This window comes from Pseudophryne corroboree, chromosome 3 (assembly GCF_028390025.1).
Source record: "Pseudophryne corroboree isolate aPseCor3 chromosome 3, aPseCor3.hap2, whole genome shotgun sequence".
NCBI classification, from domain to species: Eukaryota; Metazoa; Chordata; class Amphibia; order Anura; family Myobatrachidae; genus Pseudophryne; species Pseudophryne corroboree.
In genome coordinates this window covers 149,614,684-149,633,032 of record NC_086446.1, presented here as the reverse complement: position 1 = coordinate 149,633,032, position 18,349 = coordinate 149,614,684, and positions in this window count along the sequence as shown.

The window sequence follows — 18,349 nt, the reverse complement described above, 5'->3', positions numbered from 1 at the left end:
CCTGCGGCCGTGCATCGACTACAGAGGTCTGAACGACATTACCGTCAAGAACCGATATCCTTTACCCTTGATTACAGAGCTCTTCGATAGAGTTAGCGGAGCAACCATCTTTACAAAGTTGGATTTGAGGGGTGCCTACAATCTCATCCGGATCCGTGAGGGTGACGAGTGGAAGACCGCCTTTAACACCCGTAATGGACATTATGAGTACCTCATCATGCCCTTCGGATTGAGCAACGCTCCAGCTGTCTTCCAGCATTTCGTAAATGAGATCTTCAGAGACATCTTATACTGCCATGTCATGGTTTATCTAGATGATATCCTCATCTTTGCCAATAATCTAGAGGAACATCGTTTCTGGGTAAAGGAGGTTCTGTCCCGTCTCCGTGTCAATCATCTCTATTGAAAATTGGAGAAATGTGTTTTTGAAGTGAAATCCATTCCGTTTCTAGGTTACATTGTGTCCGGTTCCGGACTAGAGATGGATCCTGAGAAACTACAAGCAATCCAGAATTGGCCGATACCCTTAACCCTCAAAGGGGTCCAGAGGTTCTTAGGGTTCGCCAATTACTACAGAAAGTTTATACGAGACTTTTCCACCATTGTGGCGCCTATCACTGCGTTTACCAAGAAGGGTGCTAATCCATCCAAGTGGTCTGAAGAAGCTACGCAAGCTTTTTATCTTCTAAAGCAACTTTTCATCTCTGCACCAGTTCTGAAACAGCCCGACATCGACTCTCCTTTCATCCTTGAGGTGGATGCCTCCTCCGTTGGAGTAGGAGCGGTGCTATCCCAGAGGGCTTAAGATGGTCTTCTACATCCTTGCAGTTTCTTCTCCCGGAAGTTCTCCCCAGCTGAGCGCAACTATGCCATTGGCGACCTGGAGTTGCTAGCCATCAAGCTCGCTCTGGAAGAGTGGAGATATCTGTTGGAGGGAGCTTCTCATTCAATCTCTATACTTACCGACCACAAGAATCTTTTATATCTGAAAAGCGCACAATGTCTTAATCCTCGTCAGGCCAGATGGGCACTTTTCTTTTCCAGGTTCGACTTTAAACTCCAGTTCTATCCGGGCTCTCAGAATCGCAAGGCCGATGCCCTTTCCCGCTCATGGGAGCAAGAAAATGAGTCGGAGTCTGCGGACAAACATCCTATTATTAATCCATTGGCATTCTCCACGGTAGGGATGGACTCTACGCCCCCACCAGGGAAAAGTTTTGTGAAGCCGGTGTTAAGGAAGAAGCTCATGCATTGGGCCCATGCTTCCTGTTTTGCCGGACATACAGGCATTCAGAAAACCCTTGAGTTTATCTCTAGGTCCTACTGGTGGCCAACTCTGAAGAAGGACGTCATGGAGTTTATTGCTTCTTGCCCAAAGTGTGCCCAACACAAAGTCTCCCGCCAGTCGCCTGCGGGGCAACTGGTTCCATTATCTGTTCCCCGTCGACCGTGGACCCATTTGTCGATGGACTTTGTTACAGACCTGCCTATGTGCAACAAGTTTAATACCATCTGGGTGGTAGTTGACCGGTTCACCAAGATGGCACATTTCATACCTCTCACCGGTCTTTCGTCAGCTTCCAAGTTGGCTCAAGTGTTTATTCAAGAGATCTTCCGACTTCACGGTCTTCCTGAAGAGATCATCTCTGATCGTGGAGTACAATTTGTAGCCAAATTTTGGTGAAGTTTGTGTCAAGCCCTCCAAGTCAAGTTAAAGTTTTCTACAGCTTACCATCCTCAGACCAATGGTCAAACCGAGAGGGTGAATCAGGACTTGGAGGCCTTCCTCCGCATTTATGTGTCTTCCTCCCAAGATGACTGGGTTCAACTCCTTCCTTGGGCCGAGTTCAGCCACAACAATCAATACCATTCTTCATTAACTATGGATTCCACCCTAAAGTTCCAGAATTCCAACCGCTTCCAGCAACTTCTGTTCCAGCAGTGGATGTCCCCTTGCGTCAGTTTTAAAATAACTGGAAGAATGTCCGTGCAGCCCTGCTTAAAGCCTCGTTCAGGTACAAGAAGTTTCCGATAGGAAGCGTAGAGCGGTTCCTGCTCTCAAGGTGGGTGATCGTGTGTGGTTGTCCACGAAGAATTTGAGGTTGAGAGTTCCCAGCATGAAGTTTGCACCTCGTTACATCGGTCCTTTTAAAATTGAACAAGTCCCAATCCTGTTGCTTACTCTTGAAAATACCCAGGACATTCCATGTTTCCCTGTTGAAACCGCTGATCCTGAATCGGTTTCATTCTGCACTTCCTCCGGCTCCTAAAGTCCAGACTCAACGGGGAGTTGAGTATGAGGTGGCTAAGATTCTGGATTCACGTTTCCGTTACGGTCAGTTGCAGTATCTTATTGACTGGAAGGGCTATGGTCCTGAAAAACGCTCTTGGACCAATGCGTCAGATGTCCATGCTCCTGCCTTGGTCCGGAATTTCCACTCGAAGTTTCCTCTAAAGCCTAAGAAGTGTCCTGGGGCCACTCCTAAAGGGGGGGGGGGTGCTGTCACGATCTGGGTATCTGGACGCCATTACTTGCCTTTTAGATGTCTCCTGAGGCTGGCTCAGCGTTCCAAGGACGGATCTCATCTGTGTCTACATTCTGCATATCCCTCCTGTCACGCTGAGACGCTGTCACAGCGGCGCCATGTTTGAATCCTGCATGGCGTCTCTCGTCCTCCGCGGCCTCCACCACCGCTCCTCTGTTATAGTTTGCAGATTGTCAGAGTGGTGCTTCATGCCTGCCGCGGCTTCCGCTGTCATCCACGTGTCTCAGTATACAGTTGTCAATCTGGCGTCTCCTGTCCTCTGCGGCCGGCGCCGCCATTGCTGTTATGTTTCCACATGGATTTCCAAACCAGCTTCCCTCCAAGTACTAGCATGGGCGCAGCCATGTTGGTTCCAGTCACATGTTCTTTCTCCACCAATCTGCTGCACTATGGAATCTGCATGATTGGTCAGCCAATGCCTGCCCTGCAGCAGGTATAAGTATCCTGTGCCTGAAGCAGGAAATGGTCAGTGCTTTGTTTGTCAATCCTTGTTCCAGTCTCTCTCTCCTGTGGTTGTTTCTCCAGGTTCCAGCTCCTGTCTCCAGCATCCACTAAGAGACCCGCACCTGCCTTCCATCCTGCGGTGCAGCCTGACTCTGCAGTACTCCGTGGCTGTTCTAGCTTCCAGCTATTAACCCATCTGCTTCCAGCAGTCCGCTTCCAGCAGATTCCAGCTTCCTTAAAGTGCCGGTGTTGTTCCAGCGGATCCCTACTTACCAGCAGTATCCACTAACCACCGGTAACCATTCTTCAACTCTTCTGTTTCCACGCTCCCTAGCATCTTACAGTATCCACTCAGTGTCTTCATCACCTGGCTGGTTCCATCCAGCATCCACTCCGTGTCTACACCACCTGGCTGATTCCATTCAGCATCTACTCCGTGTCTCTACCACCTGGCTGGTTCCATCCAGTAACTACAACAGTTCATTCCAGTTACCAGCTTCATCTAATACCCCTACTGGCGTGTTCCTCGGCTATCTCCACTGCTACAGCCAGGCCTGGTAAGGTTATTCCATCAAAGGACTTTAACAACTGTTCTGCAACCTACCAGTGCTCTGTGATACCTCTCACGGTTAAAGTGATCTAGGAACTGTATTATCTGCCACTGCTTATTATTAACTGTGAATGCTGTTATTACACGGAGTCTGTTAATAAACCTTTTATTTGACTTTTAACCTGGTTGTCATGGTCACACCTTCGGGTAATCCTTTAACACTTACATGTCCAGGGGTCTGATTAAACCTCCCAAGTTTAATTTCGTTTCAGCCCCTACAACTGAGGCTTCCTGTTGTCAGCCAAAACCCTCAGTTGTGACACTACGATTGGGAATAGTAACCGGACTGAAGCTTGGAGAGCGAAGTGAGCCCAGAAGGGTACAGGTTTAACCCGATTGTGGTCACAGATGATGAAACATGCTGCATGTATCCAATGGTTGCTTCCTCTGAACGTAAACATCATGTGCTCTTTATCTGACCGTTACCTGAATGTGTAATTATCTTGTCCATCATGTCTTATGCTTCATTTTGTGGTATCATTTCATGGAAACCTCTTGAATGTTTTGCCCATTGGACCATAAAGCATCATAATCTGTCTCTCATCCCTTTAATTATGGTCAGCTGATCAGTTGCTCACCATAGCCAGTACCATGATGTGACTGCACACTTAGGGCCAAATTCAATTAGCAGTAAAAATGTGAAAACCTTGAATTTACAGCGAATAGCAAAACGCGCCTATTCAATTGTCATAAAAGAAAAAAGAATTTACAGTAATTTTTACCACAAATTTCAATTCACCAACTCTGAGCAGGTGATAAACTTCGAGAAAATCCCTATTTTTAGATAACAAATGTCAGGATTTTGTTTAGGATTGACTAATTAGGCACTTTAGAGGTTTTTAATTATTTATAATTGTCCAATAATGACATGTCATTTTGGGGGTAAAAATTGCAAAGTCATGGATATTGGAGTACAAGGTATGGGATAGATATTTTGGGGTGCTTTATGAGTGGGATAATTGTTTTTAAACTTGCACGTAGGAGTAATCGGACGGTTTCCACTTTTTTCCCATTTAAGTCACCTAAAATGACCGAAATATATACTTATATCCATTTTTATGTACCCCAAATGTAATGAGAGCACTTATTTTGCTGGAAAAAAAATTTCTTTCTATAATTTTTTTTCATTAAAAATAAATGCAGTTGGGGGCGTGGCCAGGACGGGCATGGAGTAGCACTCAGTTTGTGCAGCTCTCCAGCCACAGTATCCTGTAACTTCATCCTGTACCCCCACCTGGGTCCCACACTGCAGCCACCGCTTTATGAGTGCCCCCTGCCCCCCCTGGAGCACTCTTGTACTTGCCGCTGCTGTTCCTGGAGATCCGGGAGCTCTGGACGCCGGCGGGCCCTGATCTGTGCCTGGAGCAGCCGCCTCGTGCGGGGACCGGAAGTTCGGCTCCTGTGTGCTCGCCGCTCGCTGCAGCCGCCTGAAGTGCAGGGAGATCGCGGGCGCTGTGATCCCATCCACCGCCCCGCTGGTCTTCTGTGGAGCCCGGGGGAGGCCGCGGCTGAAGATCCGTCTGCCGTCTTGGTTGCTGCCGGGACGCGCTGCCCGCGATGCCGGAAGTGCGGCTCCGCTATCCACCACCGCCTGCACCAGCCAGCCGAAATATACTTGTGGGGGACTGCAGAATATAAGTGAATCGCCTCTGAGCCTGTCAGAGGAATTTAGAGGGGTGTTGGGTCGCTCTGAGTGCTTGTGGAAATACTGCCTTGGCGACCATTACCTGGACCTCCTTCACCACACTGTGATCAGGGTTCTGGGGAAGCACTTTGTACATATATCCTGAGGCTGTGACCCTGCTGGAGTTATATACGTACCTGCAGCTGTCTGACGCCCGGCGACCGGTCGGGGTGGGCAACCCCCCTCTCTCTGCTTATATTTATTTTGATATCTCCTGCACTGACACCGTGTTGTCCAAAATGGTGAAAGGCCGCCAGACCGGCGCGTCGGCGGGAGCGATGGATAAGTTTGTTCGTGACCAGGGCCCTCAGCTGCGGAGAGCGGAGGCTACAAGATCTGAGGCATCACCTCCTTCTCCTGCCTACAGTTCCGTCTCCTCTGATCCTCCTGATGCTGCACTGCAGAGAGTTCTGGACGCGGTAAATGCTAGTGAAGTACGTCTGGCTGATAAAATCGGGCAAGTGCAGTCCGACCTCTCCATTATTCATCAAGATCTACAGCGGGTGAGAGAGAGAGAGTGGGAGAAGCGGAGACCCGTATATCCAATGTTGAAGACTCCGTCGGCCCGCTGGGTCGCCGCACTGATGCTCTGGAATCTCAGATGAATGATGTTCGCAAAAAGCTTACGGACGTGGAAGGGCGTCTGCGGCGCAGTAATGTCCGCTTCGTTGGCCTGCCTGAGAAAGAAGAAGGCTCCGCTCCTGAGGAATTTCTCATAAAGTGGCTCCGTGATTTTTTTGGATCTGAGGAATTCTCACCGTATTTCACTATAGAGCGGGCTCATAGAGTTCCAATGCGCCCGCTGCCACCGGGGGCCCCACCCCGTACCTTTATTGCTAAGTTCCTCCATTTCCGTGACCGAGACACAATCCTGAGGCTGGCTCGTACTAAGGGCCCTTTGAAATGGAATGGATCGTCAATATCGGTATTTCCGGATTTTGCGGTGGATGTGCAAAAAGATAGGGCTCAGTTTCTACCTGTCAAGAGGCGACTCCGTGAACTTGAACTGCCGTATGCCATGCTCTTCCCATCTAGACTGCGGGTGGTGGCTGATGGGGAAACAAAGTTTTTCACGACTCCTCGTGAGGCCATGGTGTGGCTGGATAGACGATTCCCGGCGAGACGTGCCCTTGCAGATTAGTGAATATCCGGCTGATTCCGAAGGCTGATTTTCTCCTGTTCTTCCTTTTTTCTTAGTTACTTATTTTGTCTGCTTGAGATATATGTGCTGGTTAGGGCGAGGCGACAGGATACGGGAATGTTTGATTGCTGTCACTGTTCCCTTTAGCCCCCGCTACCTTGTTCTCGCAGTTCAGTGCGGGCCTGTTTGAGTGCTACCAATGCCCCCTTTACATTGTTATCGCAGCTTAGACAGGACATATGTATACCCTTTAAGTCAATCACGATATACTTGATATGTTCTTGTGTTTGGTTATACCTTGGGGTTCGTATGATCTCTTTTCTTCCTGTTGTATTAACGGTCTCTGTGCGGGTGGATGGGGGGAGAGGGGGGATTGCTGAATGCTTGTCCTGACATAGGTGGTTTTTTGATATCCGAGTGTGTTTTTATTCTGGATATTAGTGGGACCTAGGGGGTGGATCTTTATGATCCCCCCTCATTTGTTTTTTGTTTTCGAGGGGGGAAAGGTTAATGGCTGGGAGCAACCTTCTAATTTTGTGGTTTTATAGTTGTTCTCTATTCCCGAGAGTCATTATATTCTTGGCCCCGATCAAGAAGTGTTTGCACTGGCCGATGGTGCAATACAGTTAGGTTCATATTAAGTTTCTGGTATGAACACTCAGTTTTGGGATCTAGGTATGCTGCATGTTGGGGGTGGTATACAGGGTGGGGGGAAGGGGAGTGGGTTGGGTTATGTTTATTTTTTGAGCGGAAATGTATGTAGAGAAAGTACGTGGTTTACAACCATGCAATATAAGCAGTGGTGTCTGGTTGCAAAATTTGTATGTGGCGGGGCTGACCGGCCGCGGGGCGCTGCACTGATTATACCTTTGCTGTATTATGACGGGGATTAAGGTGGTTTCGTGGAATGTGAGAGGGCTCAATGATAAAGTTAAGAGGTCTCTTGTGCTCCGACAGCTCAAACACTATGCGGCTGATATTGTCTGTCTTATGGAAACACATTTGGTAGGTAGTAAGATTCTCTCTCTGAAGAAGCCCTGGGTGGGTTGGGCATACCACTCTATGCACACGTCCGCCTCGCGCGGGGTTTCAGTCCTTATTAAGCGGACAGTCCCTTTTGTAATGGAATCTATACAAACGGATCCTTGGGGGAGATATGTGTTTTTGAAATGTAGGTTATTTTATGTTCCTGTCCTCCTGCTGGCAGTCTACGTGCCCCCTCCATATTCCCCCGATGTACTTAAGAGGGTTGCTGGGTTCATGGCCTTGTCTCCCGGGGTGTCTGTCATTTGTTTGGGGGATTTCAATAATGTGCTGGACGTGGTCATGGATAGGCTCTCCATGTCTCCATCTGCTGCAGGTCCTGGGGGGTCTGGGTTTGCAAATGTGGTGTCGGGGTTGGGCCTGGTCGATCCATGGAGACTGAGACACCCTTCTCTTAAACAATACTCGTGTTTCTCACACTCCCATTCTTCGTTCTCTAGGATTGACCTGGCCCTCCTCTCGAGTGACATGGTTCCCCGCGTCGGTAACATTAGATATGAGACTAGAGGTATATCGGACCACTCCCCCTTGACCTTTAATTTAGATTTTAATTGTGATAGAGGTCAAGCTGTGTGGAAATTTAACCCATTCTGGCTTGTTCACATGGGAGATGGATCTGAAATGGTGGCCGCATGGCGGGAGTTCTTCGCGCTGAATAGCACCGACCAGTCTATCTCTAACCTATGGGACACATTTAAGGCCTTTTTACGGGGGAGTTTGATTAAACGGGTGTCAGAATTAAAATCCTTCTATAGGAAAAGGGAGGCTGAGTTGGAGACCCGGTGTGTCGCTGCAGAACTACAATATTTGCAGGATTCCTTGATCGGTTCCAAGTCAGCCTGGTTGTCGGCTCAGAGGGAATGGAGAGATTACCTAATGGAAAAGACTCAGCATAGACTCCTCTTCTCATCTCATGCCTTTTATGCCACGGGGGACAGGCCAGGGACATATCTGGCTTCTCTGGCTCGGGGAGACAGACCTACTAGTGTGGTGGTAGAGATTGTGAGCGCTGAAGGTGTCCACCTGACCCAGACTCCACAGATGACGGCTGAATTTGTATCCTTCTATAGTCGCTTATATAAATCTAAATTAGATTGCACCTCATCACAGTTAAATGATTATTTAGACCGTGTCGGCTTCCCCACCTTGTCCGGGGAGGCTTGCGACCTTTTGGAGGCGCCCATTTCCCCCGATGAAGTTAGAGCAGCGATTGAGGCCTCTCCTAGTGGTAAAGCCCCGGGATTGGATGGAATACCATCCGAGGTTTATAAACATAACTTGGATTTTTTTGTTCCCCACCTACTTGAGTTATATAGCCAGATGTTTACACAGGATTCTCTTCCCCCGTCTATGGCGGAGGCAGTGATTGTGGTTCTCCCTAAGCCTGACAAGGATCCCAAGAGAGTGGAATCCTACCGTCCTATATCCCACCTACCCACTGACATTAAAATTTTGGCCAAGATATTGGCTGGCAGATTAAATACAGTTATTTCCCACATTATACACCCGGATCAGACGGGATTCATGCCTAATAAATCGACCTCCATTAACCTCAGACGTTTGTTTACCCACCTACAAATCCCCCGGGCGGACCCTTCCTCCTCCATTGTTGTCTCGCTGGATGCCGCTAAGGCTTTTGACTCTGTGGAGTGGGAATATTTATGGGAAGTTATGCGTAGATTTGGCATCGGCCCGAAATTTATTAAATATGTCCGACTGATGTACTCCTCTCCCTCGGCAAGGGTGGCGGTCAATGGTTTCGTATCTCACTCCTTTCCCCTGTCTAGAGGCACGCGACAGGGCTGTCCCTTGTCCCCTACTCTGTTTGCTATGGCCGTTGAACCCCTGGCATGTCTTCTGAGAACAGATGCGGGTATTTATGGACTTAAAGTGGGTGCTCGGGAGGACAGAGTGGCCCTATACGCTGATGACATCCTGATGTTTGTGGATCGCTATGCTGAGTCTATGCCTAGGATCTTGGAAATTATTGATGGGTTTGGGCGATACTCTGGCTTACTGATAAATTGGGAGAAATCCTTTATTATCCCACTTAAGGGTGAGGCCCCTGCCCCCCCATTGATGGTTCTTCCATTGAAGTGGGTGGAATCATTCAAATATTTGGGTGTTTGGGTGTCTAATGACCCTCAAAAATTCTCTTCTCTCAATATTACTCCTCAAATAGTATACCTCCGTGGCCGGGTGCAGACGTGGGGTAAGTTGCCCTTAACAGTCACGGGGAGGGTTAATATGGTTAAAATGGTCTTCCTGCCCAAGCTACTCTATGTCCTGCAGCAATCACCCGTTTATATTCCACAGAAGATCTTTAAACAAATAGATGGGTTGATTTCCTCCCTGGTGTGGGCTAGTAAACGTGCACGCTTAAAACTAGATACCATGACCAGAACACGTGAAATGGGCGGTCTGGCCCTCCCCAATTTCCGTTTTTACTACTACGCGGCGCAATTGACACATATCTGGGAGTGGGTTAATGATCTCGGCCCCCTGGCTTTGCATTCACTGATGTTGCATCACGACTACCCGGGGGGCTCCCCATTACAGCTACTTCTCTGTGGCAGTGTTAAAATGTCCACAATACCGCTTATTAAGCAAGCCATCCTGGTGTGGAAAATGGTGCACTCGGTGATGCGGGGCCATGGCGTCGACCCTGACACCCCTCTGGATAATATTTATGGGTTGCCTGAACTGTGTCAGCTTCAGGTCCGAGAGGTTTGGGGAAGATGGGGAGTATCATCTATGGGCCATATATATAGTGATGGGGTTCTCAATTCTTTCCAACAACTTCAACACGCACACAACATTCCCTCAAGGTTCTTTTTTCAATTCCTATGGCTGATACATGCACTGGCAGCCCAGTTCCCAAATGGCCCTCCAGTCTTAACTGACTCCCCGGTTAAAACAATGTTGCAGTCGCTAGACGCGGGACACTTAGTTTCTAGGATATATGGTCGTATCCTGCTAATGCACCATAGTGACCCTCTCACGGCTCTTCGGGGTAGGTGGGAATCGGATGTGGGCATGCTATCGGATGATGCATGGAATACTGCCATAGGGGCCCATCGGATCTCCACCTCCTCTGTTAGATATCAGCAAATACAACTATACATTCTACACAGGGTGTATATGACCCCGGTGAGATTAGCACATATCGGGGGAGCCCACACCTCGCAATGCCCTAGATGTGGAGCCGTGGATGCAGACTTCTGGCACTTACTGTGGGTGTGTCCTGGCGTGTCTGTGTTTTGGACGGCGGTTATACGGATCCTGTGTGACACAGGTATTCCCTCCTTCGTGTGTACTCCTGCGCTTTGTACACTGTTGATTGTGGACGAGGAAGCCTTGGACCCACCTAGTAGACGATACGTTATTAATCTATGCGCTTTAGCTAGGGTCTGTATTGCCCGGCTATGGCTGGCTAGTGAAGCCCCGACAACTGGGGCGTGGATATCCCTGGTCAATGAAACGATTGCGCATGAAAAATCTGTGTTTCTGGCTAGGAAGGTGGAGAAGAAATGGTCAACAATATGGGGTAGATGGATGGATTCTAAATATTACAAAGAGAGATATAGTTAAAACCGGGTTATTTTCAGTGTGTCAGTATGGGATGTTGTGTGAGAGAGGGGTCCTCGCGGCCGGTCTTGCCTTGCTATGATATCTGCAACATACTGTGACATTTCTGCTGTGTCTAAGAGTTTCAGGGAACTGTTATGCTCTAGATGTGTTGAGCTAAGATACCGTTGCTTTGTGACTATATGCTCTATAGGTAATAATGTTTAATTGATATACTATAGACTGCATACATGTAATGTTATCTCCACACATGTTGGGTGTGGTCTATGTTTGTGTGTTGTACGTGTGAAGTGTTAACGCAAAATTGAAAATCTCAATAAAAAAATAATAATATTGAATTTAAAAAAATAAATAAAAATAAATGCAGTTAACAGCCATTTGACCCAATTTAAGAACCAGAAATACGTTTATTATAACCAACAGTGGCGTAACTAGGGCCCCGCAGCCCCTGCGGTCGCTTGGAGGCGCGCAGGGCTGCGGGGCGCCCTAGCCGCTGCCACTGATTGTTTTGAGGAGGGACACCGAGGGCACAGTGTGCGCCTCTCCTGCGTCCCCGGCAGCAGCGGCGTCTGTTAACTGAACTGCCGGTCATGAGCTCTGATTGGCTCACGAACGGCACTTCATTTGACAGACACGGCGCTGCCGCCGGAGACGCAGGAGGGACACACAGGAGAGGTGAGCGCTGTGCCCTCCATATCCCTCCTTCCCAGCATAGCACAGCAGCGGGGGAGCCCGGGGGGGGGGGGGGGGTACCTGGCACTGGGGGTGAATATTTGGCACTTAGGGGGGTTGGAATGTTTGGCACTGGGGAAACATATTTGGCACGGGGGGCATGTTTGGTACTGGGGGAGCTTATTTGGCACTGGGTGAGCATATTTGGCACTTGTTGGGGGCATATTTGGCACTGGGGGGGCATATTTGGCACGGGGGCATATGTGTACCTGGCACTGTGGGGGAATATCTGGCACTGGAGGCATATATGGCACTGGGAGCACAGCCTTAGCAACAAGCATTACCCCCTGGTTACAACAAGCACAACACCCAGCTCATGAAATCCCTGGCAACAAGCATTACCCCCTAGCAATGAGCATGACACACGCTGCATGAAATCCCTGGCAACGAATATTACCACCTGGCAACAAGCTTGAAACCCAGCACGATACCTCTGGCAACAAGCATAACACCAACCGCATGAAACCCCTGGCAAGGAGCATGACACCCTGAGCATGAAAACCCCCGGCACCGTGCATGGAACCAAGAGCATGAAACCTCTGCCAATGAGCAGGTCATTTAAAAGTAATTAGAAGCCTTATTGTAGGACTTAATGTGTAATGGGCATTGCGGTGTGTGGCATAATGTATCACGGACACTGCAGTGTGTGTCATAATGTGTCACAGGCATTACGGTGTGTGGCATACTATATCATGGGCATTGTGGTATGTCTCAGGGGCATTGCAGTGTGTGGCATAATGTATAACGGGCATTGCGGTGTGTGGCATAGGGTATAACGGGCATTGTGGAATGTGTCACAGGCATTACGGTGTGTGCGTGGTATACTATATCACGGGCATTGTGGTATAATGTCTCTGGGCATTGCAGTGTGTGACAATGTTTAACAGGCATTGCGGTGTGTGGCATAGGGTATAACGGGCATTGCGGTATGTGTCACAGGCATTTTCGGTGTGTGGTATACTATATCACGGGCATTGTGGTATAATGTCTCAGGGTCATTGCAGTGTGTGGCATAATGTGTCACGGACATTGCGGTGGGTGTCATAATGTGTCACAGGCATTGTATGTGCTATAATGTAGCAGGGGCATTGCGGTGTGTAGCATAATGAATAACAGGCATGCCTGTTATAATGTGTCACAGGCATTACGGTGTGTGGCATAATGTGTCGGGGGCATTATGGTGTGTGGCATATTGTGTCATGGGCATTATTGTGTGTGGCATAATGTCTAAGGGCCATTGCAGTATGTGGCATAATGTATACTGGGCATTACTATACGGAGGAAAAATTACAAATAATGTAAGAGGCATGAATCAGGATTTGTTTTTTTTTTCCTGTGGTGGCCAACATCTGGGCGTGCAGGTTGCAAAACTGGGGTATAGGGTAATCTTTTCCTGCAAAACCACGTCCCTTTATGCAAAGCCACGCCCATTTCAGCAAGGCTTGGAGGAGAAAAAATAAGATTTTACTTACCGGTAAATCTATTTCTCGTAGTCCGTAGAGGATGCTGGGACTCCGTAAGGACCATGGGGAATAGATGGGCTCCGCAGGAGATAGGGCACTTTAAGAAAGCTTTGGACTCTGGGTGTGCACTGGCTCCTCCCTATATGCCTCTCCTCCAGACCTCAGTTAGGGAAACTGTGCCCAGAGGAGATGGACAGTACGAGGAAGGATTTTTGTAAATCTAAGGGCGAAATCCATACCAGCCACACCAATCACACCGTATAACTTGTGATACACTACCCAGTCAACAGTATGAACAACAACATAGCCTCGGTTCAACCGATAAACTATAACATAACCCTTATGTAAGCAACAACTATATACAAGTCTTGCAGAAGAAGTTCGCACTTGGGACGGGCGCCCAGCATCCTCTACGGACTACGAGAAATAGATTTACCGGTAAGTAAAATCTTATTTTCTTTAACGTCCTTGAGGATGCTGGGACTCCGTAAGGACCATGGGGATTATACCAAAGCTCCCAAACGGGCGGGAGAGTGCGGATGACTCTGCAGCACCTATTGAGCAAACAGGAGGTCCTCCTCAGCCAGGGTATCAAACTTATAGAACTTTGCAAAGGTGTTAGACCCCGACCAAGTAGCTGCTCGGCACAACTGTAATGCCGAGACCCCTCGGGCAGCCGCCCAAGAAGAGTCCACTTTCCTAGTGGAATGGGCCTTAACCGATTTAGGCAATGGCAAACCTGCCATAGAATGCGCCTGCTGAATCGTATTATAGATCCAGCGAGCAATAGTCTGCTTTGAAGCAGGAGCGCCAACTTTGTTGGCCGCATACAGAACAAACAGAACTTCAGTCTTCCTGATTCTAGCCGTTCTGGTCACATAAATCTTCAAAGCCCTGACCACATCCAGGGACTCGGAATCCTCCAAGTCCCGTGTAGCCACAGGCACGACAATAGATTGGTTCACATGAAAAGATGAGACCATTTTTGGCAGAAAGTGAGGACGAGTCCTCAACTCTGCCCTATCCACGTGAAAAACCAAGTATGGGCTTTTATGTGATAAAGCCGCCAATTCTGAAACACGTCTTGCCGAAGCCAATGCCAACAACATGACCCCTTTCCACATGAGGTATTTCAACTCCACAGTTTTGAGTCGTTCAAACCAAGGTGACTTGAGGAAACGTAACACCACGTTAAGATCCCAAGGCGCCACCGGAGGCAAAAAGGGAGGCTGAATATGCAGCACACCCTTCACAAAAGTCTGTACTTCAGGAAGAGAGGCAAACTCTCTTTGAAAGAAAATGGATAAGGCTGAAATTTGGACCTTTATGAACCCTAATTTTAGGCCCAAAGTCACTCCTGTTTGAAGGAAGTGAAGTAGACGGCCCAAATGGAACTCCTCCGTAGGAGCAGCTCTGGCCTCACACTAAGAAACATATTTTCGCCATATATGGTGATAATGTTTTAACGTCACGTCTTTCCTAGCCTTGATCAGGGTAGGAATGACCTCTTCCGGAATCCCTTTTTCCGCTAGGATCCGGCGTTCAACCGCCATGCCAACAAACGCAGCCGCGGTAAGTCTTGGAACAGACAGGGCCCCTGCCGCAGCAGGTCCTGCCTTAGAGGAAGAGGCCACGGATCTTCTGTGAGCAACTCTTGCAGCTCCGGATACCAAGTCCTCTGTGGCCAATCTGGAACAATAAGGATTGTTCTGACACTGCTTATTCTTATTATTCTCAACACTTTGGGTATGAGAGGAAGAGGAGGAAACACATAGACCGATCTGAACACCCAAGGTGTCACCAGAGCGTCTACCGCTGCTGCCTGAGGGTCCCTTGATCTGGCGAAATACCGCTTTAGCTATTTGTTGAGACGGGATGCCATCATGTCTATTTGAGGCAGTCCCCACCGACCCGTGATCTGTGCGAAGACATCTTGATGAAGTCCCCACTCTCCCGGATGCAGTTCGTGCCTGCTGAGGAAGTCCGCCTCCCAGTTGTCCACCCCCGGTATGAACACTGCTGATAGCACGCTTACATGGCCTTCCGCCCAGCGTAGAATCCTGGTCGCTTCTGCCATGGCCACTCCGCTCCTTGTTCCGCCTTGGCGGTTTATATGAGCCACTGCCGTGACATTGTCTGACTGAATCTGAACTGGGGCTTCCCGAAGCAATTCCTCCGCTTGACGCAGGGCGTTGTATATGGCCCTCAACTCCAGGACGTTGATGTGGAGACAAGTCTCTAGATTTGACCAGAGACCTTGGAAATTTCTTCCCAGTGTGACTGCTCCCCAGCCTCGGAGGCTTGCGTCCGTGGTCATCAGGACCCAGTCCTAAATGCCGAACCTGCGACCCTCTAGTAGGTGAGCACTGTGCAGCCACCACAGGAGAGATACCCTGGTCCTGGGAGACAGGGTGATCCTTCGATGCATTTGTAAATGGGACTCGGACCACTTGTCCAAGAGGTCCCATTGAAAAGTCCTCGCATGGAACCTGCCGAAAGGGATGGCCTTGTATGAAGCCACCATCTTCCCCAGGACCCGCGTGCAATGATGCACTAAAACCTGTTTTGGTTTTTATAGGTTCCTGACCAGGGCTATGAGCTCCTGAACCTTTTCGACCGGAAGAAAAACCTTTTTCTGGTCAGTGTCTAGAATCAGGCCCAAAAAAGTTAGACGCGTTGTAGGGACTAGCTGGGACTTCGGTATATTGAGAATCAAGCCGTGTAACTGCAACGTCTTCATGGACAGAGACACGCTGTCCAGCAACTTCTCCTGAGATCTCGCCTTTATGAGATCGTCCAAGTATGGGATAATTGTGACCCCCCTGCCTGCGAAGGAGCACCATCATTTCCGCCATTACCTTGGTGAAAATTCTCGGGGCCGTGGAAAGCCCAAACGGCAACGTCTGAAATTGGTAGTGACAGTCCTGCACTGCAAATCTCAGGAACGCCTGATGAGGGGGGAATACCGGAACATGAAGGTAAGCATCCTTTATGTCCAGGGACACCATCCAATCCCCCCCCCCCCCTCCAGGCTGGCGATGACCGCCCTGAGTGATTCCATTTTGAACTTGAACCTCTTCAAGTACAGGTTCAGGGATTTTAGGATTAAAATGGGTCTGACCGAACCGTCCGGTTTCGGGACCACAAACAGGGTTGAGTAATATCCCCCTCTCCTTGCTGGAGATGAGGAACTGTGACAATCACCTGTTGAATATACAATTTTTGGATTGCTGCCAACACTAGCTCCCTCTCTGACGGGAAGCCGGCAGAGACGATTTGAAAAACCTGCGAGGAGGGAAGTCTTCGAATTCCAGCCTGTATCCTTGAGAAACAATCTCTAATGCCCAGGGATCCACCTGCGAGTGAACCCAGACGTGGCTGAAAAACCGAAGTCGAGCCACCACTAGATCTGCCTCCCCCCGGGAAGCCCCAGCGTCATGCGGTGGACTTTGCAGACGCAGGGGAGGACTTCTGTTCTTGGGAACTAGCTGTGTGCAGCTTCTTTCCCATGCCTTTCCCTCTGGCAACAAAGGACGATCCCCGTACCTTTTTGTTTAAATTGGAACAAAAGGACTGCATTTGATAATGAGGTGCATTTTTTCTATGCTGCGGGGGGACATAAGGTAAGAAATTCGACTTGCCAGCCTAGCAGTAGAGACACGGTCCGAGAGGCCGTCTCCAAACAACTCCTCCCCTTTGTAAGGCAAGGACTCCATATGCCGCTTTGAATCAGCGTCTCCCGTCCACTGTCGGATCTACAAGAGCCGCCTAGCAGAAATAGACATAGCATTTATTCTGGAGCTTAATAAACAAATGTCTCTCTGAGCATCTCTCATATACAAGGCAGCATCTCTGATGTGCTCTATGGTCATTTGAATGGCATCCCTATCTAAGGTGTCAATCTCCTTAGATAAGGAATCTGCCCATGCCACAACAGCACTACAAACCCAGGCCGACGCCATAGCCGGTCTAACAATAGTACCTGAATGAGTGTAAATGTGCTTCATGGTAATTTCCTGCCTGCGATCAGCAGGATCCTTGAGGGAAGCCGTATCCTGAGAAGGCAGTGCCACCTTTTTGGACAAGCGTGTCAGCGCCTTGTCTACTTTAGGCGAAGATTCCCATCGTATCCTATCCGTTTGTGGAAAAGGACACGCCATAAGAATCCTTTTGGGAACTTGTGTTCTCATATCCGGAGATTCCCAAGCCTTTTCGCACAATTCACTCAATTCAAATGAGGATGGAAAGGTGACATCAGGCTTTTTCCCTTTATACATATGTACCCTCGTGTCAGGGACAGGGGGTTCCTCAGTAATATGCAAAACCTCTTTAATGGCAATAATCATGTACCGAATACCTTTTGCCACCCTCGGCTGTAATTTTGCATCTTCATAGTCGACACTAGAGTCAGTATCTGTGTCGGTATCTGTGTCATCGATCTGGGATATGGTGCGCTTCTGAGACTCTGAAGGGCCTGGCGCCACAGGGACAGGCATGGACTGGCTACCTGACTGATCCCTAGCTTCAGCCTTGCCTAACCTTTTATGCAATAGATTGACATTTGCATTCAAGTCATTCAGCATATCCACCCATTCCGGTGTCAGTGTTGCCGACGGCGACATGACATTCAAGCACTCCCCCTCCACATTAAGCGAGCCTTCCTCGTCAAACATGGTGACAACTTGACACACGCGTACCGACACGCTTCACACACAGGGAACCTCTTTTCTGAAGACAGTATCCCCTTCAAGGCCCTTTGGAGAGACAGAGAGAGAGTATGCCAGCACACACCCCAGCGCAATGACCCTGGAGGCCAACACAATTTTTCCCCCCCCAGCCGCACTGTATAATATGTTATCCGCCAATTATGTGCCCCCCCCCTCTTTTAAACACCCCATCACTGTGTGTAAGCAGGGGAGAGTCCGGGGAGCTTCCTCTCAGCGGTGCTGTGGAGAGAAAATGGCGCTGATGAGTGCTGAGGGAGAAGCCCCGCCCCCCTCGGCGGCGGGCTTCTGTCCCGCTCAAACGTACTAAAATATGGCGGGGGCTCTTTTATATACATGTACAGTGCCCACCTGTACATGTATATTGTCTTTT